This window comes from Hylobates moloch, unplaced genomic scaffold, assembly GCF_009828535.3.
Source record: "Hylobates moloch isolate HMO894 unplaced genomic scaffold, HMol_V3 SCAFFOLD_24, whole genome shotgun sequence".
NCBI classification, from domain to species: Eukaryota; Metazoa; Chordata; class Mammalia; order Primates; family Hylobatidae; genus Hylobates; species Hylobates moloch.
In genome coordinates, this window is record NW_026652299.1 from 9,912,997 (window position 1) to 9,939,547 (window position 26,551).

Below are 26,551 nucleotides of genomic sequence, written 5' to 3' on the forward strand. Positions count from 1 at the left end.
CATCCAACCCTATATCTGGATCTGCATCTATTTTTATGTATCTAAACTATTACTGTGAATTCATTCATTCAAAAAGAATTGTCTAAATTATCTGTGTCAGGCAGAGTGCTAATTATTGAAGATGTGAATGAAAGATGGTTTGTAACCTTAAGGTATTTACAATGTAGAATGAGGAAATAACCGTGTTAATAAATAGGTTCTATAAAATATGGACATTTATAAGATGAAAATCTATAGAACTTACAGTGTGGATAACAGAAACATGGCCAACTCTACATGAATGTGGGGGTAAATGGCAATTAGTAAAAGCTACCCAAAAGAAATGAGTTGGATTCAAGCAAATAAAACTTGGCAGTCAAAATTTAATGCAGGTATATTTTTTCCTGAAGATCATAAATACAAGATATCGTGAAATCATAAGGTACAGCAAAAATTGGAGGGTTTGAATTAGGGTACCTACTTGGGTCATTCTTAACTTTATTTCACAATTGGATATCAAAAGATTTCTATTCTAGGATCTTTAGTACAAATGATCCATATAGAGGTAATCACTTAGTTTTAAATGTAATAGTACAGATAGTATCAAATGGGAAATGGTTTATTTTCTTCTAGGGCAAGGAAAAGGGTTAAGGTGACATTTAAGGTAGCCTTTAAATATCTGCAGTACAGGTGAAGGCTGTTCTGTGAAAGGGGAAGAAGGGACCAGTGCTGTGCAAGTTAGGAGAGGAAGGAGGTTAACTACCTTGTGAAAGCCTTATGTAATGTTGAACTTGAACTTTGTTTGGTAAAAACAAGACTTCATTGCAAGATTTTATTTCATTTTGCTTTTAAAGACTAGAGGTGATGAAATATTTCCAGTTTTCTAAAATGGAGAGGGGTCAGGTGCTGTGGCTCAAGCCTGTAATCCTGGCACTTTAGGAGGTTGAGGCGGGAGGATAGCTTGAGCTCAAGAGTTCAAGACCAACCTGGGCAACATGTTGAGACCCCATGTCTACAAAAAAAATTTTTTTAATTTAGCTGGGCATACACCTATAGTCCCATCTACTTGGGAGGCTGAGGTGGGAGGATCACTTGAGTCTTGGGAGGTTGAGGCTGCATTGAGAAGCTAAAAAAGAAGAAATAATGAAGGTTAACTTTATACCTCTAACTTAAGTGACCAGGCAGCATTTCAGGAAGAAGAAATTTGGGGTAGAAAGTTAACTCTAGTGGAATGGCTATTACACAGCAGGCCCTGTGATGGGTGATTTATACATGGCTTCTAAGAGAGTCCCACAAATTATCTAATCTAGAATGTAGAGAATAATTTTCACATTTTACAATTGAGGACATTACAGTCCAGGCCACACAACTAGCAGAGATTCCAACCCAGGCCACTGACTTCAAGCTTTCCTGTAATAGTACACTAACTATTTTACCACTCTTAATAAAAATAATAGAAGTTTAAACTTGAATAAAATGCCAGGTTCAGGAAGAACTAACTGTAGATCGTTGAAATGGGGAGCGAGATCTGATTTTCAGCATGAGCCCTGAGATGTGCCTAAGTCTGCATTATGGTGCTGCTGTGAAAGAAGCCAAATCCATTGTGTAATAAGATACATTCTCTCTTCTAATGTGCATCACCTTTCTCTTTTTGCCTTGTTTTGTGTACTCTGGGTTTTCACATTTTTTAAAATGCAAGAAAAGAAACCTCAGTTCTGAATAGTCACAAAAATAGTTGAAGTCTGGATAACTGGGTTTTCTCAGGAAAGGGCTAAAGAATTTGTGTTTAGCTTTGCGAAGTAGCAGCTGGGGAGTGATCTATTAATTGTTTTCAAACCCTTTGATGGTTGCTAGGTGAAATTTGTGTTAACGGTGGTTTCCCATGTCTGAGGAATCAAAAATATGAGAAAAGAAATGGGCCTCCTACTCTCTAGCATAGCTTAGACAAGCTCTTGCCTTAATGCTGGATTAGATGATCCTTTTGAGATACCTTCCAGCTATACTTTAAAACTCTTAGACTATAGAATTGCTAGAATAATGTTATGTCATTTCTTAGCAGCAATTTGTATATTTTATATAAATGGAAGATTTTTGGATAGGTTATACTTTTCTTTTGCCAATATCTAAGAAGCTTGGTATGTATTTGTAAACACACAAAATGCAATTCAAGACGGTTGCATAAAATGAAAAACACTTATCACCAGAAGACATTTTTTATATATGGTATTTGCCTCTACATAGTATAAACAAATTCTCTTTTGGATGAAAAGGGAAAGCACTTAAGGTAATTGTCTGCATTTACATAGCACATTCAGTTAAGACACCTGGATATTTCATGCTATTAATATTAGTGTCTTGTTTTGTTTAAACTGATTTTATTTTACATTAAAATATGATTTTCATTAGTAGTTTTATTTTCAAGATGAATTAATTAATACAGGTTGTGAGTGCAAAGTCTTTTTGTATTTTCTTTAGTCACTAATTCAACAAGTATGAAATAGTTGTTTTTATTCCAAGAAATAATATTACAAATGAATGTCATCTGCTTCTTGATATCCATGTGGTTTTGCCTTGAACCCCTCCATACTGTGGCCAGGGTAACCCTTAACCCTCTAACAGTCTACCGGTCCCAAGTGGAGGACAGGAATGGTGGCATGGGCTTATTATTGGAATATTGCTTCAGTTCACATCACAAAATATCTGATATAAACTATTGTTTTTAGAATTTTCACCACTGAAAATCACTCACATAAAGCATGTATGAGCTCGGCAGATTACATTGAACATTTTTGGGATCACAATACCATTTACTCTTGCTTTTCTTCTCACTAGCCTCTGCTCGAATCCCATGCAGGATTACACTTCAGAGTACTCAGCTCTCCTTCTTCTCTTATGCCAAGCAGATCATCACTCTTCAATTTCATTTTCTTAATTCGAATGTCTTATCCCGCTAACGGGCTAACAGAGAAGATTCACCCTTCTTTAGGCAGTTTTGTTTATGAACAGCAGAGATAAAAAGAAACCTGTTACATCTGCTTCTGTCAAAATTCAAATTCTTAATGAATGGCCATGCTCGAGTGGTCTTTGGAAGCTTCAAATGGCTGTTTCATCTTGAGAGCTGATCCTTATGTTCACATAGCCTGTCAGATAAGGGAATTGGTCAACAGTCACTTTCTTCCCAGCACCCCAACACCTTGCTTTTGAAAGAAAGAAAACAAAATTTTGTTCATGATTTTTCCTTCTGCCACTGAATTGAAATCCATCCTTAATCTGTTATATTACTTACTACGTACGTCACGCTTATAACAATTTAGGCATATTCACTTGAGGTGGTTTGTCTTCCCCAGCAATTACAAAGGCTGGGCCTATTTTTTTTTTTAGGGCTTTTTATCTGTCTATCAAAACGATCCCATACATATCAGAATAAAGAAAATAATAGGTACGGATAATATATTTTCTATGCTAACTTCTAAAAACTCTTATATAGAAGAAAATGAGTTTACATTAGTAATGCGTATTATTCATTGTATTTACACACAATCCATTTCTAGGTTTTTAGTAAATATTTTTCCCCTTTATGCCGTTGTTGTTCAATATTCCTACTTACACTATTATGGCATCCACATTTTTAAAACATCAAGGATTAAAGGAATGTTTTATTTTTTCCAAAATGATGGACAATGGACTAGTTTATAGTTCCTACAAATTCAACTTCAACAGACGTGTAATGCAGGTGGAAATCATCAAAACTTTATGATGTGCCTGCGTTTAATTTTCATCTAATGTCTTGATTGCTTACGAGTTATTCATGTATGGTGTTAGAAAAACTTTGCAATGCCGTTTATTCAGTTGTTAATTAAGAATAAATTGTCACATTTTAAAGAGATGATAAAATATCCCTTTCTGATGAAACGGCAATTGCTTTTTCCCCCCTTGCTTTTGTTACACAAAATTGAGCTCTGAGATTTGAATGATTAGAAATTATCAGCCACAATTATGACGATGTTATGATTTAACATTTTCCTCTTTGTGAGATAGTAGGAACTTGTTCATGCTTTTTAAAAATGTAAGTGCTGCTTCCATGTTTATATTCTAAATGTCAGTCGTGATTGATATTTGGAAATTACTTCATGAAAGGGTTTACATGAATGTAACATAATTGCATTTCTTTTTGCATCGATTGATTTTATTGCAGTGTTTAATGGTTTGTTGCATACTTTACAGAATAATACATTTCATTTTCTTGTATTATCCCATAAATAACCTGGAAATTTTTTTAATTAAGGTAATCCTAGTAGCTGTCTTAACCTTGCAAACATGTATTGCTTCATGGATTTGATAATTGGAATATTTATCTGGCTCAAGTCACAACAAATATATCCTAAATTATCAATATGTGACTTGAGCCACATAAATGTGCCAATACTCAAATGTACATGTATAGTTTTCAAACTCTTTTCTCAGAAATGCGTACTTTATATTTGTTGGATAATGTTCTCTCTTTATTGTGTTCACTACCAAACTTTTGTATTTACATTCCTAGGGATGTCACTTTATAGTAGCCTCATTATTTTTATCAGTTCATTTGACAGTGATGTAAGTCCACATTGATTTTCAAATAAGGCAAAAACTTAAGCTTAAATATGAACCGCATTGGCACCCTTAACTATGATAGGTACATATAATTTGTATTGATATTTAGCTTTAAAGAGTTTTTTTTTTTTGCTTCATAACAATACTGAGACAACATACATATACACTTCAAAATTTTGACTAATAGCAAAGAAAATAAAACTTCACTTTGTAGAGTGCAGTACTTGAAAATATACAAACCATTCATCTGTAGAACGTGACAAAACATTAACATAAATAGAATCGGCACAATTGAGATTGAGTATTTCACAATTAAAGAACTTATCATTATTTTTTCTGTTGCGTGATTCTTCATAACCATTATAACTTAAATGGTGATGGTGGGCAGCTTTTTAAGAACAGGTTGTTTGCAAGGCAGTTACAATCCAGGCATCCCAGATACGTCAATAAATGATCCTCCCTTAACATTCACAGTCTTTACTACCAGGATCCAAAGAAATAAAACAGCTTTGTAGAATCCATAGCTATTAAATCCATGAGTTTCTTTGTTTTCATTTTATTAATCTTTGAATGGGTAGCTAACAATCACTAGAGCTATTAATATCAATATAATAAAGAGAATCATATATGCATGCAATTTCCATGGGAAGCAGCCTATAGATACTGTTTTTCTTTATTTCCATTATTTTTATGTATATATTTGTAATGGAACTGAGATGCACCATATGATAATGATGTATTCACAATTTATTCTGTCCTCCAAAGTTTTTTTCATTTCTTTTTTTTAAATTATACTTAGAATGTTCTTCTCTCCGGTTAGATTTTTTAAAAACAATATGTACTGGTTTTCTTTTGGAATTTTTAATTTTTTGTATTTTTTAAAAAATTTTGGCCCATTTGTAGTTTATTATATAGGTTCAGCTTTAATTTTTACTTCATGGCTTGCTAGCTAGCTGGATCAACAAAACAAAATTGTGTTTTCCCAAATTACTTGAAATGCTGTTTTATTATACATTAATTTCCATATGTACTTGAGTCTCTTCTCACTTTTGCTCTGTTCTATTGACCTATTGGTCTCTTTCTTCATTGCTAAAATTATTTACATATATTTCAATATTTCTGTGATTATTATTTCTTGTATTACATTTTAATAACTTATCATATATACATGTTTGTATATGTAATTTTTACTATTAGAAAAATCACTTTATCTTCCTAACAACCCAATAAATGTTGACTATATATTTGAATAATATTCATTTTGAAGGAATGTCGAGTCAATAAATTTCCAAGCCAAGATGTAAAGACAGGTATTTTGTCATTAACAAAAGACAAGACTCTTGTGCTAATACAAGACCCCATCTAATAAAAATAGTAGTGTCATTATATTTTAAAGATGAATTCAGTGCAAATCACTGTAACTGACCATACTGTTAACCTCTTTACTAATCACAACTACCTGTTCTGGAACACCGTTTTAAAAGATGAATTTATTGATTCTTATCTTATAGTAGGGGGATAAAAATTAGGATTTGGGGGACCTCCTAACTTCGTTTGAAAGGATTATGGCTAATTCCTCACGCGTATTAGGATTGGAAACAATGAGGTTTAGGCTACTGCTTTAAAATTGAACTTTGTAGATTATATCAAATTCTGAAAACTCTACTCAAGAAAGCAATTCTCACTCTCTTGAGAGCAGGGAATTATTATCAGAAAAATCTAGCCTAATTTAGGGTCCATTTACAAGAAAAAGTGGCTTTCCTGATAGGTATGTCTATTTGGATATATTTGGACTGACCTTGTCCATGTGGCGGAAAGTACTTAAGTAAATAGCAATTCCTTATTGTTATTACTCTCGGGGACTTAACTAAAACTAAAACAATAACAAACTCCTGTCCAATTTGGAACTAATTTACTGCTTTTTAAGATATCTAGGTAAGGTACTTGATGCCCATCTGATGTTTTCATTACTTTATTTGGTATGCGTATTTCCTGGGAAATCTAATTTTATTTTTGCATTGCTAATGCATTTTATTCCAAGCTGTGTTTCGATTTTTCACACTGGCAAATTTTCACACAGCTATCTAAATTTCTTATTTACATGAATAACTATAGAATAAAGCCTAATATAAATATTCCTGAGTACAGTATATTTCAGTGTATAGAAGAATAGGAAATAGCATTTATGAAAGAGCCACAAACTGAATTTAGAGAAAGGGGAGGGTTGTGTTGTACATACCTAGGGGGTGGTCACCGAGGTGACAACCTCTTGACCTTTCTTGGAGTTAATGGAACAATATTGCTTCACCTTCTCCATTTCTGCCAAATGTAATATGACCAATTTATTATTCATATATTCCTTTGAGATGAGAGCATTCACATTTTTATGTCTTTCAAACATTTGCCAAATTAATATATGCTAGTGATTTCTATGCATTGTTATCCAAGTTTATAAAGACTGAAAACAACTAGAACAAGGGAATTCAAGTCACCCGGTTAATCGAAATTCATTGTTCAGGGCTTCCAGATTCTTACACTAACCTCGCACTCCTTGTGAAGGGATTTTATTGTGAGCAGTTAATATTTTATGGGAAGGCTGTCAGCTTCTTAGAGAGCTCAAAGGAGGTATATATTTTTCTGACATATGATCATAATTCCCATCAGTATGTTTAATGTCAGCATCTATAGGATTCCTTTGATTTTTAAGGAGAAAAAAAATAAAGAATTCCAGACTCATCAAATAAGAATAACTGTGCATGCTTCAGGAAATTCTTATTAGTCTGGGTGAATGCTTGGGGACCAGAGGGACAGGTATGCAATGGATGCCTCTTAGTGCTTTGCTGGTTAACCTATTTTCCTCCACCTATTGAACTGTGCCAGGAATGAGAATTCTGAGGACTACTTTTGTGCACACGCTCACCCCCCACCCCCCCCCACACACACAGTTTATGCTAGGGCAGAACTATATATATATACATATACATATATATATATACACACACACATATATATATATACACATACACATATATACACACACACATATATGAATGTATATATATATGCTACAGATCATAGAGTATATTATCTAAAAATCATGAATTAAAAATAAAATGACCATTTTTAGTTAAAAACCCATAATGTTTAAGGTTGTGGAATGTGGATGATGAGTGTTTCTATAATTATTCCACTAAAAATCTCTAAAGAATACTATCTGTGTTACAAAGCAAAGATCACAAAAGAATTTTGAAACATGTTCTTTACTCTGACAAGCTTTAAATCAACCAGGATCTAATCAGATTGTTTTGCAAGTACCACTATTTTAAATTCTTTTTATTAGGGACCATGGGGAAAAAAAGCATAAAAATGACTTCTGCAGGGAAAGATGAAGTTGGGTTGGTAATTAATCCTTGCTACAGACAGCAAAGGGTTTAATAATGAAAAATTATCACTAAGATGAGTGCCTTCTTTTTTTTTCTTTTTTTTCTTTTTTTTATTATTTAGGTTTTAGGGTACATGTGTACAATGTGCAGGTTTGTTACATATGTATCCATGTGCCATGTTGTTTTGCTGCACCCATTAACTCGTCATTTAGCATTAGGTATATCTCCTAATGCTGTCCCTCCCCACTCCCCCTACCCCACAACAGTCCCCGGAGTGTGATGTTCCCCTTCTTGTGTCCATGAGTTCTCATTGTTCAATTCCCACCTATGAGTGAGAACATGCAGTGTTTGGTTTTTTGTCCTTGCGATAGTTTACTGAGAATGATGTTTTCCAGTTTCATCCATGTCCCTACAAAGGACATGAACTAAGATGAGTGACTTTTTAACAAAACTGAATGAATCATTCAGTTTGGGTGTCAGGTAAACCCAGGTGCTAAACATAAACTAAATTCTTGATCTACTGATGGTTTTTGCTATTGGGAATGCAGATTTTGCCTGATTCAACTTTGGAGATGATCTTAACAAATGGTTTCTTCTAAAAAGCATGTAAAACATTAACTTATGCCAAACTTACTCCATCCACAGGTAGTTTCTTGGCCATTATTTGTCTCTGTTTTCTTAGAATCAGAGATTTAAAGAGAAATCTTGTAAATGGTATATACATCCTAGATGGAATTTTGAAATATTAAGATCTAACTATAAAGTTGTGATGTGGCTAGGGAATCAATAAATTTGACAGTCTAATACAAAATAGAAATTTTGCAGTATGTATTAGCTCTACATATGTATAGAACCTTTCATTTCGTTCATTTAAAATATTTAAAGGCCATATTTAGCATAAGCTATAACTTTGGCACAGCAACATTATTTTTCTATGTAAAAGTCCTCATTTCCTGTTTGTCATTGGATAACATGTCTTATATTGTCAAGAAGAGTTTTAAATTATGAACATGTATTTTCTCATAAAGGTATTATGAGACAATAGATTTGAAAGTTAAAAAATGGAACAACTTTCTAATTTTTTAAAATGTAAAACTTAAGATATTTGGGCATAATATATTTCTTTGGCGTGCTTAAGATCTCTATTAAGCCAAAGTCAACACTATAATTAAGATGTGAAAAACTGTGATAATTCGATTACGAACAACAAAAGAACGAAAACCCTGTCACAATTAGTATTCTGACAAAGCAACAAGACATGAAATGATTATGAAGAGACAAAATTTTCATTATTTGTAGACAATGTGATTATACACCAAGAAAACCCAAGAGAATCTGCTGAAAAACTTTTGGAATTAATGAGAAAATTTAGTTAAGCATTAGATGCAAGACATTGTAAGCCTGAATAATTAAAACCATTGATAATAGCACAAAAGTGGACAGTCTGATCATTATATTAATCACCCAAATATGTGTTTGGCATGTTGATTTTGTATTAGCTTGCATTAAAAATCAACATGAGTAAAATAAGGAAAATCAAATTATTTCTTTTTAATTATGCTTTTGTAGGATCTTTGACACACAGAATTTATCTGATTATAATCTTCATTCACTCATATGAATGAACATCTACTATGTGCCAGGCCCTGGACATCTGAATAGCATCAATAAAAATAATCCTCAAAAGACTCTGTCCTTGTAATTTCATTAACTGCTTATGCAAAGCCCTTCTGATGTTTAATTTTGTTCTGTTATTTCCTCTTGTTTTTTAAATCTCAATCACATTGCCCTCCCTGCATGGGTATCCATTCTAATTTCTATACTGAAAATTCTTTTCATATATCTCTCATAAATTGCTTGTGTATATATAAATATAATGGTTTTGAAACCATGCACAGAGTTCATCTGTATACATTTGGTGTTAATGTACCGAAATGGTATTGTTATAAAGATAATTATCTTTCTTACATTTTTCATTCTGTATTTTATTTTTAAGATGTATAGTTTTGGCTACACTTCTCCTGGATAACATTCCATTATATGTCTATGCATATACCACATATTATTTATAGAGTCTCCTAGTGACAGACACCTAAGCTGAATCCAACATATTCTAACATTAAGTCTGTTATGATGAGTAGTTTTCTATATATAGCATGCCCAGATGGTCTGTTTTGTTCACCTAAGCCATACTCAGTTTATGCCTGTGTCCCATCATATTTCATGTCCTCCCTTCACTCTCATTCAATCTCTCAGAATTTCTAAGAGACTTCTCTGGAGTTTATACCAATGGTTGGAATTACACACCTATAGTATATACATACAAAATACTGCTTTTCAGAATAGGTTTTCAGGTTTATCTTGGGTTCCTTTTTACCTAATTATCGTAAACAATTGGTATTTATGTGTCATTTACTTTCTAATAGAAATATTTGATTGACATTGTAAGTTGCATTTTATTCTTACTAGTGAAGTAGATCTCTCTATATTCTCCTTACTCATTGTAGCTTCTCCTTTCATGTATTGGTTATGTATGCACATTTCCTTGTTAACTTAAAGTCATTATTTTTCTAATTTGTAAATATTATGTATAAAAATCATCCCTCTGTTAGATTTAAAATATAACAAATATCTTTCCCAATTTGTCATTGGTGTCATTATATTCAAAATCCTTAACTTAAATATTATAAGTTACTTTACCCTATTGCCACAAAAACATTTGCATCACTTTTTAAGGTTTCAAACCTTCACATATAGGTGGAAATTTGGAGCCCTTTCTTTGTAACAGTATTAGAGAATTTCCTCTCTGTACTGAGTCATTTATTACTTGACATCACTTACTAAATTAACATTTACATAATAATATATTTAGATTTTTTAATATCATCTCTACATCAAGTTGCCTCATATGTAGAAGTTGGTCTTAAGGCTTTTTATTCCATTGCACTGTACTGTATGTTTTTCTGCATTTGTCCCACATATTTGTAAATATTGTACAATGACTTAGTGTTATAATATCTGTTAGGAAAAAAAATCAATTTTTGTTATTTTCCAAAGTTATTTCAGCCATTTATAGACCTGGTTGCTTTCATGTCTTTTAAAAAAATCAGTTGTCTAGATACAAAAAACTCTGCAAGGATTTTCAGTGGAGTTGAATTGGATTTATAAATTGATTTGATGAGAATTTACATCTTCACAGTATATAGCCATATCATCCATGAACAATGTATATCTTTCTACTTATTCAGCACTTCTTTTAAGTTCATTTATGATGGCCTTATGCAATTATTGTTTGATTAATTCCTAGATAACATATATTTTGTTGTTATAGTAGATGGAATCTTATTTTCTATTACATCTTCTAATTGGTTTCGGGTGTGATTTTACTTTGTAATCTTGCAAACTTGCTGAGTTCTCTTATTAGTTCTAATGGTTTTAAAATTTATTCCCTTAGATTTTCTATGTAAGTGAACATATAATTTACAAAATGAAATGAAACAAAGAACAGTCATACCTCTTTCTCCTTAACATTTAGGCCTCCTTTCTTTTCTTTACCTTATTTAGCAAGAGAGAACTTTGAGTAGCATATGAACATTGATTTTGATCAATCATCTTTGTCTTATTCTAACCTTCAAAGAAATGCATCAGAAAATTTTTCTCCAAATGTAGCATTTCCTTTAGAATTTTTTAAAAAACATTTTTTCTAGTAAGAAAAATGCTGGTTTTAGATTTCTAAAGCTTTTATTTTTATTATTAAAATATATTGTTCACGATCCTATGTTTTTTGTGTCATTCCAGGTGAGAATGTGATGGATACTTTAGTTAATTAATATTTTATATTGATGGATTTTTCAGACATTAAATAATTCTTGAAGTAAATTGTATTTACTCACATTATATTGGTTTTAATACACTATTGGATTACTCAATATTATGCTAAGGATTTGTATAAATATGTTTTATATATAGCTATAAAACTAAATTATAATTATTTTCCAGTTCAAGGTTTACATGGTTTAGATTGAGGGAATGATAGCTCCCCACCTTTTTTTTTATTTTTTAGAACAATTTATTTAATATAGAGATAACCTGTTCCAAAAATGTCGGTAAAATGTATCTATACAATCTTGGGAATTTTGTGAAGTATCTGGGATAGTGCTTTCATTGCCATTTCAAAGTCTTTCATGATTAATGGTTTATTTACATTCCCAATTTCTTCTTTGTAATTTATCATATATATTTTCCCAGATAGTTATCAATTTTAGCTACATATTTAAATGTAATAATGCCTACTTGTTTATTCTTTTATTAAATAACATTTTTACAACATCTATAAAATTTCCTATTTTCCTTTCTGTATTTTTTAGTCTACTCATCTTTTTTCCTTGTTTGCAGAAATTTGTCTTTGCAAAGCTTGTGGTTTTGTTAATTATTTCTGTCCATTTTTGCTCTTTACATCATTAAGTTTTACCATTATTGTCTTCGCCTATTTTTCACATCTCTCAACTATTCTATCTCTCTCTCTCTCTTTAAATCTCCTTTTGGTACCTTCTGAGAGAGATCTATGGCCTCAAGTTTCAGCTTATTATTTTTTCCTTCAGATTAATCTGTTCTGCTGTTCAACATATACAGTGACATTTTTATTTCAGTCATGATATTTTATACCCTTTCTCTTTTTAAAAAATAATTGTTTTCAATATTCTCCAGTTCTCCTATATTCTTCTGACAATGTTCATAATGTTTCTTTTGTATTCTTGTTATTTTTGCTGTGTTAGCTCTGCTTCTGCTGGTGTAAGTAATGATATTCATTGTCTTTCATTTTCAGTGTTTGCATTTCTCTAGTACTAATCTCCCACTTTTTGCATTTAATGTCTCGGCTTTGGCTAGAAATGTCTACCCTCAGAGAGGTACGAAAGACTAGAGTCAGTTTTATTCCTTCCATATGACTTAAGGTGAGAATGGGTGGCCTGAAGGAAGAATGCCTCAGACACTGCAGTGCCCCTAAACTGCTGCCTACTTCCCTCCCCCTAGTAGGCTTCACAATTTTATGCTGATATTTTCATAGATATGAATCTACCTGAAGAGAGGAATAGCTATTATCTTGTGGAAAAGTATTAAATTTTATGCATTTGTCTAAATAAATTGGAAACTTATCTGATATTTCCAAAAACCATCATATTTTTTTCTATGAATTCTTCCATTTTTACCTCCAAGGAGTTTTTTATTCTTATTTAAACCTGATCCCATTTGACTTTTGTTTTTAAACTAATATAACTGGTTTATTAAAAATTACTGCACAGGTCTTTATGGGAAAAAAGACTGTGATATTACTTTGATAAATTCAGTCACTGTTTTCTATCTAAAAAATAACCTTGAAGCTGAAAGATTCTTAAAATACCTGTTAGTGAATTTTGTTTTTCCTGAAAATGAAGACCATACAGTACTGAATTATTTACAGGAAGCATTTGCCATCTATTAAGATTAGCTAATTTTCAGGTGATAAAATATATTTAAATATATTTAAATTGAATAAAAGAGATTAAGTTTTTGACAAGAGAAAAGTTCAAGAAGTTGAGAAAGTACCAAATAGGTATAAGGCAGGCATGAAGAAATTTTGGAAATTCTAATCTCATTGGAATAAGATATAGAAGTCTATATCATCATAGCATCTCAAATGCTTTTAGAAAATGCTCTTTTGGGAATATGATTGAAATTGTCTAATAAGAAAATAATTGAATTCTGTCAATATTTAGCACCTTAAATCATGATGTTTCAAATTTAATTATATAACTTTATTGTAGTTTGACACAATAATTTTCTCCCATGATATCTGAACTGATATATTTGAACACAAAATGTTCTAAGACAAAGAGGTTTCAGTGGATGTGAGTCTTCTTTTTATCATGCCCATTGTAATTTGGTAAGTAAAATTAGAATTGTTTTTAAGCTGACATAAACAAGTTTGCTCATTTATTTATCTGAAAATGTGTATTGCCTATTTACCATATACCTGACATTGTTCTAAGTACTGGGTTAATATCAATGAAAAAACAAAAACTGTCACTCTGTCACTAGCATCATAGGTTAAAAAAGTTATATAAGATAGTTATGCAACAAAGTTATCTAACATAGTTACGTAACAAAGTTATGTAACATACCTAGGTAACAAAGTTACTAATACTGTGAGTGATTTAATTTCCATTTTCATAGTAGCAAAAATTATAAAATAAAGAGTTCTGTAAAAACATATGGGATTAGGAATGAAATAAATTTACCCACCCTGGGTAGGCAGAGAATGCCTCCCTGAAAAAGCAAAATTTAACCTGTGCCTGAATGAGTAGAAGGTAAGTAGATGTTTGGCTAGGGGGCAGATAGAAAGAGAAACTAGTTTTCTGACTCTCCTTCTCCATACCCCTAACTGATTTGTAGAATGAGGCCCAAATCTAACTGAGGCCATCCTTTTTCTTTTCTTCCTAGTTCCAGTTCTTCATTGCTCATAGTGCAGTGTGAGAAGGGAAGGTGCAATTAAATAGGATCTAAGGCAGTCTGCAATGAAGGAGTGAATGAAATCCTTAGGATCCCCATTTGTATTGGTAGGTTTAAACTGTCATTCCTGCCGGCTGATGTTATGGTTCCCTGGGTAAAGCATTTGCTGGGTAAATGAGGTGAAGAGCATACACCATTGCCTGTGGTCTCTCCTCTCATACTGACTGCCTCAGCAAGGAGGCCAGTGATTAAAAGGATGTAGAAATTTGCTGCTTCCAACCCTGAGAAGGCCCTGTGCAATAATTTGTAGCACAATGGAATATGCTTTGCCTTCTTGTTAAACTGTTATATTGGGAAATACCTGGTCCAGGCTGTCCTTATACCATCTCTGAAATGCATTTTAAGTTAATAATTATAAAAAGAGTAGAAGTCCATAGAGGAAATATTTTCTAATTGTATTATTGAGCTAGGCATACGTTTTTATCTGTAGGTTATTTTTAGTCATTCAAATAAAAGGTTTGCAATCAAGTAGAACATGGATGAGCTGTGCCCTCATGTTATATTCTCACTCAGGGCACAACTTAGATTGTGATCATGCATTTAATTAAAATGTAGAAATTAGCCTTGGCATTATCTTGTGTACACTCTGGTTAAACAATTTCTAAAAGCTTTATCGGAATTACAGAGTGAGCTGTTTAAATGGATGAAATTCAGGACAGCACCATTCTATAATAATGATGGATTATATATAACCAGCCCCTAACTTCCCAATGTGTTAAATGCTTGCTTCATTCTAGAACGTTGTACTGTATAAATATTACTGCTCCAGCTTTGCCACAAAGGTCACTATCAATGATATTTCAAGTACATTTATAAATATAGCCAAAATATGTGCAAAAATATTCATTAAAGAAACAAAAAAGAACAGAAGAAACCCACTGGTTAAGGAGCTTTTTCAAGAGATTTCTAGCTATATCTTTAACTGGACTAAAACTACTAAAAGGTCTCTAGGTTTCATTTTCCCTCTCAGTTTAAAAAAATAAATAGTTTTAATATTTGTTGCTGGTAAGCCACAGTATTAGTTTTTAAATGATTTTCATTAGATATGAAATATTTCTGGAATTTTACTTGAAGTATTTATCTGAAGCATTTATTGTGAGACATTGTAACCCTCTAGCAAAATGTGATCAATATGACTGATCAGAATTAGTTGTGCACCAGGACTCTGAATTCTAAATGTATTTGGCAGGTCATTAAAATCAGATATGTATGAAACTAAACAGGCAATATTACTTTGTAAAATATTTGATCTTTAATAAAAGTACTGCTCTTTCCGATTATTTCATTATCCATCCATTTATTCATTCATCCATGTGTTTATTTATTATTGATTTGCTGTGTGATAAAATATTTATTAACCACTTACGGTGTGACACATTTTATGAAGATGAACAAGTAGCTAATAATCATAATTGACACACTTAACACTATTTTGTGTCAGGAACTTTTAAAATCCTTTTTTGTATAATACATCAAATCCAAAACTACCATGTAAAGCAGGCATTATAATTATCCCCATTTTTAAGTAAGGAACCAAGGGAAAGAGACCTAAAATGACTTATTTAGATTTACCTATTTGAAAAGTAAGGTTCAGATCATCTAGTTGAAAAGAGGTTAAGATTACTATCTAGCAAAACACTGACTGAGAACATTCTTAATCTTTAGGCTCTTCTTTCTCTATGGTAGACAAATCTCAAATTTTACCTAAATTATATTACCTTTTAAATTAACCTAATAAGAAACACAAATATGTAAGTTGATAATTAGGGTTCACTGTAATTACATTTATCATAAGCAATATCTAGAGGGACGGAAAGGATACAAAAACCAAAGTCAGAAATTTCTTTCAGAAAGTATGATCTCATTGGGCAAGGATTCTCTTCCACCAAAAAATGGCAGTCATCCAGTTAGCAACCAACTCTTGCTACACATGGCATTAAAACTAAATCACAATTTTCAGATCTCTTTCTTTTAAGGGATACAAATGTCTTAGATTTAGATTTTCTACCACGACTTTTTTTCTTACTCTTTAATACTTACTCTAGCTTGTAATATATGTCCTGACAAAAATGAGCATATATTAATAGTGAAATGCAAATCATTAATTGTACTTACATCGGTTGTTTCACAAACATATCTTTATTATTGTGGCTTTATATCTTAACAGTGTAATTATTATATGATGTAATATTTTCAGCAGGTAACCCTCTTGCTACTATTATATGAGGGCCTGTCAATAACCCGTATTGTTAAACCATTACTTCTAGACATCACCTACTAGCTGAACAGTTTGATAACCACTCACTGGCTTACACTGAAGGCTGAAGTTTGGGTTGTTGCTTAACTCTCTCTCACTTTGTGCCATGTAAAAATGTTGACCAACCCTGCTTTCAAGCCAAAGAATACAAAGCAAACAGTATCTGGAAAGGCATTGCTAGCAATGAAGCTACGATTACACACAGAGAGTAAAACATCAGGGAGGAGTTGGGGAGGGAGGACATTTATTCAGATCCAGTAAACTCAGGCAATAAGCTCTTCTAATATGTAAGCATTATGAAGGAAAAATATATATATTTTCCATTTTAACACTCAATTTTGCAAATATAGATACAACTATTATGTAACAAATGAGAATCTGGTGAGGGCTGAATTATGTGTCATTTAGAAAGTTATGTTTTTTAAAAATAAATAAGGCAGTTGCTTTTTCTATATCCACCGATTAAATAAATTCATGTCATTTTATTATGGAAATTATGATAATTTACATATGCTCACAAGAGTAACACTCAATAAGACCTCTCCAATTTTCATTTAGGCATGCAATTACATCATTACTTATCCTTGGTTCAAGTAGAACTATTTTAAAGATTAAAAAAATTTAAATAAAGAGCTAATTTTTAACAAACCTACATGAACCCAGATTCAATTGCTGAAAGACTACTAAGCTACTTTGTTTTAGAAAGTATGACTCTGAGGCCATATACCTCATAACTGGTAGAAATACTTCACTTGTGGTTGAAAAGCCAATTTATCTCTTAAAAACAAAGCACCACCACCGTTTCTTTTTTTCCCTAGATGCGTGGAATTAGCATTTTCTTTAAAATAATGAATTTAGGTACTTATTATGAAATATGATTCTGTAAAGGAAGTCCATATGTGGACTGTGGTAGTGCCTGGGTATAACTGTTACTCTGAAACGTTTCATTACCTTTGCTAAGAGGTATGTATCCAGTAAATCACTGGCCATCTTTCTCCTGTATTTTGTCTGGCAGTGCTAACTTACCACCTTCTAACCTATTATAGAATTCACTTATGTTTATTTTGTATTTCTTTTCTCCCATGACACCATTGATCTCTAGTTGCATAGCTTGTCAAGTGTCTAAAACAGTACTGGGCTGGAAGCGGATGCTCAATAAGCACTCCAAGGATGAAATTTGTTCTAAAAAGGCCGGGTGCGGTGGCTCACTCCTGTAATCCCAGCACTTTGGGAGGCCGAGGCAGGCGGATCACGAGGTCAGGAGACAGAGACCATCCTGGCTAACACGCAGAAACCCTGTCTCTACTAAAAATACAAAAAATTAGCCGGGCATGGTGGCAGGTGCCTGCAGTCCCAGCTACTTGGGAGGCTGAGGCAGGAGAATGGCGTGAACCCGGGAGGCGGAGCTTGCAGTGAGCCGAGATGGCGCCACTGCACTCCAGCCTGGGCGACAGAGCGAGACTCCGTCTCAAAAAAAAAAAAAAAGAAAAAAAAGGAAATTTGTTCTAATACGATGACCTAGGGTTTCTATGGGTTTTCTTTTTCAAATATAACCTCAATTATACAAATTGGTATATAGTTGTTTCAGTTTTCAAATCTGCCTTAATAACTCATTCATATTTCTACATGATTAATCTGTATGAAAAGTATTCACTCATTAAATAAAAATCTTTGGCCAACTCTACCTGAGAGGACTAAAGGAAAACATGGCACAATATAAAAATGAGGAGTTCTTGCTAGAGGGCATTAAAAACTCATTCCAGGGCTATTAATTTTATTTTTTTTTCTTTAACAAATGCTGGGAAGACACGTTTGTGGATTATTGTAATACTAAATTATTAATGCCTTTCATTAAGATACATTTTATTAGTTGTGGTTTGCAAGTAAGCAATTGATCTGTGTTTTTTATTAGGGTAAATCTATTGTGATTTCTTGTTCAGTAAATTAGGCTGTTTGCTCAGCAGGATGAAGCAGTGTAATTATTTTTCATTACTTAGTATCTATAGAGTCTCATTCAGGTTCTTTTCTCTTTCAGCAGAATCAAATAGATTTTCTTTACTTTCATAGGTCTTGCTAAAGTTGAAATACAACCTTCAGCACTTCAAGTGTCTAAATATAGTCAAGGAAAGGAACCACTGCTGAAGCCTAATCACCGTTACAGCCTAACCGAGGGCACAAAATCTAAAGTTTTGTTTTGTTTTTACTTTTAATCTAAATTAATTTGAAATGACATCTGATGGGAATCCTTCTTGTCTCAGTGTTTGGGTAGCATTTAAAATACGTAAGCATGCTCAATGATGCATGTTTGTGTATATACATATGAAAAGTAAGATGCACGTGTTGGGAAAATTCTGGCTTGATAAAAGCATTAGTTTATTGTCTTTGTTTGGCTAATTTGCCATTATGTAAGGTACATGTGTAGCAGTAATACCTCACCATTTGGTTCTCTGTAGCCTCTTCTCCCATGTAATCAAATGGTTCAGATATAGAAAACACAATTTTGGATGACAATAATCCACCTTGTTCTGCCAGAACACCCTTTAAATCCAGTAAGGAGAACATGAAGCACTCCTTAAGATTTAAGACATCTTTGTTAAAGTATAATATATACTGTACCTATCAATGTAAGCATATAAATTAAAAACAAACAAATGAAAACAATCAATGTCCTCTCCTTTTGCAAACTCAGCAGTCACAGCTCTAATTAATGGTTCAACAGTTCTCCTGAAGCAGACTGCTGGCCGGGTTACTCAGCTTCTTAACCTGACTTTAACCTGTAATATTACTACATCATATTACTACTAACAGAGAAGGGAAAAAGCAAATACTAATCCCAATTCCAAATTTCATAATCAATTTTCCCACTCACTTCAATTAAAAATTCTCTTTTATATGCTTTAGAAGAGTTTTCAATCCAGTGCACATGTAAATCATTTTACGTCCTAGAAATATACTTTCTCTTCTGAGAGCAAATAAGTGAAATTCATCCTGAAAGGTTGCAATTTGTATATCAAAGCTTAATTATCAAGTCACCGAGGGATGCTGAAGCACTGAACCAAAATATAGAAAAATGCCCTCTATACAAGGATCACATGAGAAGATAAATGTCTAAATATGTTGACTCTAAAGTGGAGATGTATTTAATAATGTGCTCATCACTTACTACCTAATTTTGTCCTCCCAAATGCAAAAAGAAATCCTAGTTATCACAGTTCAGTTGAGTGATGGGAGGGAGGATTCAAACAATCACTAAATAGCTGAGAGATGCAAAAGTTAGGACAGGAAGAGTTTGAGAAGGAAATCAATGACATCAATCATGACTTCCGTCAATTGACCAGGTTAATGCAGTGGAGTGGCTCTATAGGACAAGAGTCAGTTCTGGTCATTTTGGTGCTACTTTATTCACACTGCATTTTGTTCAAACCTTCCTTGTTACTTTTATTTGTTGGTTGTTATGTCTATGTCTTCATGAGACTGTGAGATAGCTTAGGTTATAGATTATTATAGCTTTGTGTTTCTGTATCCCCCACTTCTAGCTTAAGATCTATTTGGCAGACAGTAGGTACCCAATAAATGTGTTTAGTGAATAAATATGAGATAAGAGATTGTGGGTTAACAAGCTACTCTGTGTTTTGCTAAACCCACGGGATCCTACCCGGCTCCACCTTTACTCCTATTCTCCTAGTTTATACTCTCTATTCTAATTTTCCTTGACTGTATTTGTAACAACATGACATACATTTTTCACCATATCAATTACATAAACATTGTAGACATTTCTCTGGGAGTTTGATGGAAAATAACTTATTTCTTAGCTGCATTTTAAATGAGCATTTAGGTTAATGGGTTGGTGAAGTTTAATAGTCTATACTACACACAAAAATATCTATTCATCTACCTAGTCCTTTATTTCCATTCATTTATGTATTTATTCATTCATTGATTCAAGCAGCATTCATTAGATTTCCTTTACTATGTACTACACATGGCATTAGATGCTTGGGTAGATACTGAGATGAAGAAGGTAAATCCAGTTTCTCCAAAGAACTTTCAGTCTTGCAGGCTTATTCAGTTTATGACTACAAAAGCCATATTATTATAGAATATATGGGTGAAATGTAAAGATAATCAAATAATGCTTCTAGCCTTTTTTAAGGTCAAGGATACCCTTAAGATTACAATGAAAGCTAAAGATTTTTTCATCATAATTTCTCATTGTACAGACATAAAATTTGCATCATGCTTCCCAGGATTTATAGAAAAATGGAGTGAGTTCAAGGATAAGAAAAATCCTCTAATGTGGTGTAAACCCATATATTAATAAAGGTTAAAAAAGCGACATTCAGAAAAGAAAAAGCATCTTCTTACAGGCCATCACTGTGAATTTTAATGTCTTACCCTTCGATGGCAACTTTTATAAAAACCTCTTTAATGACTCTCTCCTTACTATTTCTTAGTGGTCTTAGAACAGACAGAATTCTACTTTCTTTCCCTGATAGTCTATATCCTTATGATGTTCCGCAAATGTTCTACTCATTCTAACGCCAGTTGCCTTTCCTAGCCCTGCATACATGCTGGACTGAATAATAATAGACTCAGTTATAATCCCACTTCTGTGAATCCACCCTCTAACACCTCCACCTCACCAGAATAAGGAGTTGTTGAAAACCCAAGCACCATATCTTTTCTTTTTGTATTTACACATATAAACGTAATTGTTTTAAAGAAAATCACAAAGTACAAACTATATCCTTAAATGTTCAAATTAGAAAAAAGAATTACTTTGTCATAGGATCTAAAGATACGGAAAATCTTCATTGTTAATTCTGAAGATAATTTTTAAATAAGACCAAAAATTACCTACTCTTAGAGTTATACATTTTTAATAAATTTCACCAAATGGCTTAGATATTTTTCTTACAAGATGTATTTTGATCTTGAGATATTCATGTTCAGCACAAATATATTGCAATTAAGATAGCAGCATAAAGAAATATTGTTAGCAGTTATAGTGTGTGACAGTAATACAAAATTAATTGATATATGTGTTACAAAATTACACTGCAGGTTATTGCTTGAAGGCCTAATGGTGATCCCCAGCTTCCGTCAAGTGACAGTTTTAATATATTCCGGTGATGCTCTTTTTATCTGTAGCAGCTGTTTGATTCTGCTTAGAGGAAGGATTTCAAAAAATAAAACACTGGGCGGTCTTAGGAATAAAAGAGAAAAAAATAGGATAGTCAGAGGAAATAAGTTTTGCAGAAATTTATTTATCATAGATGTATCATATCCATATTTTTATATGGTGGAAAAGCTAAATACTTTTAATCATAAAAAATAACAATGAATCTATATAAGTATCTCCAAATAGTTTGACACTTGAATTTTTAATGCTACATTTAATCATCCTAATAGATTGTAAATTATATTACTCTAAGTTTGCACAATAGTGGCTATAATATTTTGACTAATCCTCATGAATATTTGAATTGAAGTTGTCTTCAGTTTTAAGATATTCTAGTTTCCCAAACAGGTAAATTAAAATAGAGGGTTCTCTTTTTACAAGACACACACATTTGTTAGGCACAGATGTGGCAGCACATGTGTAGGATTTGTTCCATTTTGTTTATATGTGTCCTGAAGAATCCATATCGAGCAAATTATTCATTCCTTCTATTTCTGTTTTGTAATCATTACATATCAGATACTAAAATGTTTATAATTTTTTCCTTAAAATGTAATCATTTAGACAATAATTTATCAACTGATGAATCATCATACATTTAGATATGTATGTACATGTATATTCATATTATATATGTTATGACCAAATTTGTTTTTAAATATATATGTCTCTGTGTGTGTGTGTGTATATCTCACTACTTACCACTTTATAGCCATGTAATACATTTTGTTTTTGAATTAGTAAATCTCAGCTTTCTTTCAATAATGTCCTAAATTTGTTTTAAAAAATAAGCTTCTGTAAAATATGACTGCAAAAGATGAGGTAAATAAATTGCTTAGCTACAAAACTGAAGTAACAGACTTTAATCCCTGTACCATAAAGTATGTTATACTGCTTCACTTATTCAAGCTCTCTTCCTATTTGTATCTTTTTCTTGCTTTCTAGGCAATTTTTTTTTCAATTATATATTAAATGCCACCGTCCCCTCCCTCCCCTCCCCCCCCCCACCTTCTGACAGTCTTTAATATGATTGAGTGTCTTTCATTTGGGTGAAGAATCTCTGTGCAAATCCATGAGAATATTATGCAGAATATTTGGAAAGGCCTTTGTCCACACTGGAGTTGACAGGGTGATAGTAGAACTGAATCGGGCTAGATGATGTGATTTACCAATGATAACACTACTCTGTGTTTACTGCCTGCCTGACTCTCACACAAGTATTTCCATTCTGGACCTACAAAAGATGTTTGATTTAGATCAGTACAGGTCAACCAATCTTGGAAAATCAATAATTTTGTGTCCCACAAGTTCAGCTGATGTACAAATGTTGTTCCAAAGTTAATATATTTTGCTGACCCCACTTAATGTGTACATTGCTTTGACTCATCAGGTAGATAATCAGATAACAATTTTTTATGAACTGATTAAAGAAATAATATGGTAACATTGTTTCTATTTATTCACTCTCTTATGAGATTCCTCTATACAATATCAATTGATCTTTATACATCCTTGACTTTGTATCCTAAATCTAAGATCTTTTTTCTTGTGTACCTTGCAAAATTCCACAAATATCACAAGTAAATACATCCCTTTCACCTTCCACCTGTCTTATTCACTCTGCACTTTTTTCTTTGATTATGGAACTATAATTCTACATTGCTTCTTGAGTTCGCTTTCTCAGGGTACTGTAAAGTTTTTCTTTTTTCTTCCTCGTAGTCACTGAAAAGTTTTCCAGTCACTTTTTTTCCAACTGTGCAACTTCTGATCCCAATCCTTCTTACCCTCTCTGTGAAACTGGACAGTCGATACCACCATAGTGGCCCTGTCCACCTGCCTTTTTCCCAGAATCACATTTCTAGCTGGTTTTGGACATCAGTCTCAGAATCTCATATCATTGCCTTCAATAACATATGCTCAAAACAGAACTCATTAGCTTTCCAACTGAAATTGTGTTTTCCCTACCTACCTTATTTAATGGTACATCCACTCGGAAAAACACCCGCACCAGAAACAGCTTCATTTCCTGCAAAGTTTTTTTACTGCCCTATGTGGTCCCATCAGTTTTACCTCTGAAATAGCCACTTTCTTTCTATCTCTCCTTTCTTTTCACAGTTTGAGTTTAGGTTCTGTTCATTATATGGCTGAGAAGGAAGGTATTGTAATACCTTCTTAATTAGTCTGCCTATTTTTGTCAATATTTTCTATTTCTGCATAATTCTCCGAAGTGTTCATTAAGTTCTTCCGTAGCATCGCCAGATGCTGCTTCTTTAAAACATTGTTTTAAATCCATTTAAAAACACTCAATGTCTTCCTTCAACTGGTGAAATAAAGTCGAAAACATTTGAGCATACCAAATGCAGCCCTTCAAAACATAACAGTACCATCAGTGTCCATCCTCAGTTTTGAACTCCCTACCGGGCACGCCTATCATCACGTAGTTTTGAAATACTCACTGGAGAGATTGCTCAGTTTTTCTCTAAGAGCCTTTGTTTATACTGTTTCTTCTTTCTTCAATGCCCTTTACTTTTCCTAATCCTCTTCAAGTGGTAAATTTTGCCTCTTCCATCATTCCCTCCTATCCCTAGAAAATCCATCTTCATCCTTCAAGCCCCACTCAAAGATGTTCTTTCTTAGGCCTTTCCTTTTCTCATTTTGCCTTTTTCTACCCTTGAAAGAAAGGAAGGGTGCCCTCATCTCTATTCCTTTAGGCTTTTGTACATACTTCTCATAAAACAACCATCAATTAATTTTTTTTCCACTGGCTACTTATTGAATGTTTTTTGTGAGTTAGGAGCTGGAGATATGACAGCATCATTTCTAGGCTAATGACTCTCTCTTGGCAATGTGCGTTGTAATTTTTAATTTATGCTTAATCTCATCGCTAAGTTGTTATTGTCTTGAGGTTATTCATGTTTGGATCAACTTGGGGCAGGACTTTAAGGAGCTCTACAAATGTTTATTAATTAGTGAATATACTATTCTTGTCACTCTGTCACTGTTTTACTCTGAAATATTTTTGAAATCTTTTCCCTATAATATATTGCATTTGGAATTAATTCCTCATGAGCCCCAAATACATTCACAGTCCTAATATTCATTCCTGTGTTATTGATGAGAATACAATGACAAAGAACAGATGTGAAATTAATAATATACTCTAAGTCAGACAAATCTTTTTCTTACCAAGTTTAAGTGGTGGGATTAATGTCCAACCTGATGTCTCTTATGGTTTATCAAAACATTTAATACTTTTAGAGAGGAAGAAATTATATACTTTATGTTGTAGAATCTACTAAGAAATTAGCTATTTATTAAATTATTTTAAAATTTATTTTAGTGAAATTACTTCAGTTGATTTAACTGTAATTACATGAGAAATAATAATCAAGAAATCTCATCCTAAAAACTGTAATACTAGGTGTCTTAGTACGATATTCCTTGCTTTTATTTCCAAACATCATATTTTCCTCTTAGGGAGAAAATTGCTGCCTGTATATAAAGACAGGCAATAGAAATAAAAAAAAAATAGTATATAAATATACTAAATAAATAAAATATATAGAATTTGAGGTAGAACTTTGAAATAATGAAAAAATAATGTAGTATTTTGTTTGTGAGTAGTTAAATAAAAGATACAACTTTTAGAATATACCTGCTTCCTTTTGTGAAACAAATACAGAGTTTTAATTTGAACAAATAATTGAGACTTTGTTTCTACAATCTTAACTGTAAATGCTTAACTTGTAAATGCTTGACAAGGTTGACTTGGTTTCATGGAGTTAGAACAAAAAACAATTCATGGTAGCTGATGTATAACTTATATCTTATTATTATTTACATCCAATAAGTTTTTGAAAATTAGACTGGATTCTTTTCCACAGCGTTAGAGTGCCTCTGTGACTGTGATTCTGCTTAGGAGGCTGGTGGCCATGGGGTGACTGAACTGTTTGAATGCATAGTCAAAATGTTCATCACAGTAATTTCAACTTTGTTAACAGTACAAATTTTTCGAGCTCACCTAAAGACGATTTGAACCAGAGAAAATAGGTACGTTTGTGAAAGACGATATTGCAGTTCATTTACCTCAATTTGTATACTACTATTTCTGCCTACTTCTTTGTTAATTTGTTCTGTTCACTTAACAAATTGTGTGTGTGTGTGTGTGTGTGTGTGTCTGTGTGTGTGTAAGAGAGAGAGAAGGACAGGATAATTATTGCCCACCAAGTGAACCAATTTTCAAAGTCAATTCTAATGTCTGAATTTGATTTAAGAAACCATAATTGTACAAACGGATCAGTTCTTAAGAAAAAAAAATAAGTGAACCAGAGAAGAAAGATTTTTTAAAAATTGAGTGATAGTCATTCCAACTATGTTCTCACCAAAGGCTGTTATTTCTTGTATAAAGAATGTGAAAAAGAAAATCCTGGTCAAGAATAGAAAGACATATGAGAATGAGAAAGAATATTGCAGTGTAAATGTAGACTAGGTCTTTACCATTCGTCAAGCCCCCAGTACTATTCGAGTGACCATTGACCAGAATTTCCAATGTAGAAAGGCATTGAACTAGAGAAAAAAATGAGAAAAGTTAGGATTCCTTGAACAGTG

The 26,551-nt window shown here is 32.7% G+C and overlaps 1 protein-coding gene across 2 annotated transcripts in view; it reads left to right on the forward strand.

Moving 5' to 3' along the window:
* The window catches only part of LRP1B (LDL receptor related protein 1B), a 1,938,417-nt gene that overhangs the window by 273,634 nt on the left and 1,638,232 nt on the right, over positions 1-26,551 (forward strand). The window lies entirely within an intron of this gene.